Genomic DNA, 1,811 nt, shown 5'->3' on the forward strand with positions numbered 1-1,811 from the left:
TTCCAAGCTTCAAATATATAGCTCCACAATACAATGAGTCTATGACTGCACGAGCTAATAATAGTCACCGGCAATTAGTAGCAAACATAAGCACAAGTGCTCAACGCCTCAGCTACAAGCGGTGGTGGCCGCAGGAGGCAGTGCCGTCGTCGAAGTTCTGGGAGTAGCTATGCGGGTCGTAACCGAACCTCACCGCGGTTCGTCTCGGCCGCGCCGCTCGTCTTCTCCAAGAGCGCCTCAGCCTCAACAGCAGGCGCTTCACCGCCGCAGCTGACCGGCGGCCGCCGCTCCTGGCGTGGACCCTCCCGCCCAAGCCGCTGCCCCCGGTGTACGGGCCTAGCAGAAACGCCGCCTCCATGATCTATCGTTCTTCACTCGGTGGGTTCTCACAGAGTCACAGGTCACAGACGCTCTTGCCAGTTTGCCACTAACTAACTAGCTAGGTGCTGCTCCGAGCTGGTAGGTATCTGTGTGCTGCAGTGCAGCTGTAGTTTGTGAAGACGTTGTGCAGAACGAAACCTCCGATGCCGCAGCTTTATAAGCTCGGATGCTGGGAGCATTCCGACACGCGTCGATCGAGGTCGCCACCCGGACCTACATGGTGACGATGCATCCACTACGGCGATCGTCCGAAAGGGTCTATGCAGCTTCATGCTTGTTCTTTTGTAAGTCGCCGTAGTACAGTCGAAAGAAAGATCCATCGCCAGCTAGAGGATGAGAGGTTGGCCATGCCGACCGGCGCCACGGCGGTGCCTACACTACCGGAATCAGCTCCTTTGCCGTGTGTCTCCGACACTCGGCAAAGGCTATTTTACACTCGGCACAGAATGATCGGCGAACTGTACATCGGCAACAGCCTCTTTGCCGAGTACTATTTGTCGGGCACTCGGCAAAGAAAAGTCACCGTCATGGCGCCAAGTGACGGTGACGGATCCTTTGCCGAGTGCCTTCTGTGGCACTCGGCAAAGAGGCCAATTTTGCCGAGTGTTTGCTCGAGAGGCCCTCGGCAAAGACTGATCCAGTGGGCCCCACCGCCAGTCCCTGTGCCGAGAGCTCTAATAGGCACTCGGCAAAGGAGTCTTTTTTGCCGAGTGTCTGGTGGACTGGCACTCGGCAAAGAACCCTCCAGTGGGCCCCTTTACCAATATCTTTGCCGAGTGCCTTGGCAACAGCACTCGACAAAGATGTCTTTGCCGGTTCCCAGGTTTCCTTCTTTGCCGAGTGCCATTGTCAGCACTCGGCAAAGATGGCTTTACCGGTTCCCAGGTTTCCTTCTTTGCCGAGTGCCATGGTCATAGCACTCGGCAAAGTGACCAGGATGTCCCTTTTTTATTTGCTTTTGTTGTTCCATCCAAACAAACAAAAGATATATATCATGTTGAATAATTAGACAAATTCCAAATTAAATTCCGAATATAAATCATGACCAAATCAGAAGAACTGAAATAAAAGCCAAATCAGATGATGCGTACTGATTAGACTTACTGATTGTTGGCGCGCGCCAGGATCAGCTGGGTCGACGATGTCAGAAGATCACGAGCAGTCACGTGAAGGCGCTTCCCAAAAACCTTATTCGCCCTCTCCCGGTGTAGGATCTAGAAGACGAAGGGTTCCGGAGACCTGCTCTCCTGATCGCAGATGCACCTCTGCGGTCGGAACGAAGGGAACTAAAAGGCGGCTCAGCTATGAAGATAGGCGAAAGCGAACTGGGATCTGGGATGATTTGGAGGCTGGCTGCCGGGCTCCTTTTATAGGGCCGAGTCCGCGACCCCGTGCTTATCCGCCCACGAAAATCTCGCAATCAGTTGAGA

General features: G+C 53.9%; 1 pseudogene across 1 annotated transcript; it reads right to left on the bottom strand.

The window, feature by feature from the left end:
* Window positions 1-496, bottom strand: LOC100278242 (LOC103626187-like pseudogene; annotated as a pseudogene). Its single transcript, NR_159951.1, has one exon. The product of NR_159951.1 is annotated as a protein-like pseudogene (transcript).
* Window positions 497-1,811: the final 1,315 nt, after the last annotated feature.

Source organism: Zea mays, chromosome 5, assembly GCF_902167145.1.
Source record: "Zea mays cultivar B73 chromosome 5, Zm-B73-REFERENCE-NAM-5.0, whole genome shotgun sequence".
Lineage (NCBI taxonomy): Eukaryota > Viridiplantae > Streptophyta > Magnoliopsida > Poales > Poaceae > Zea > Zea mays.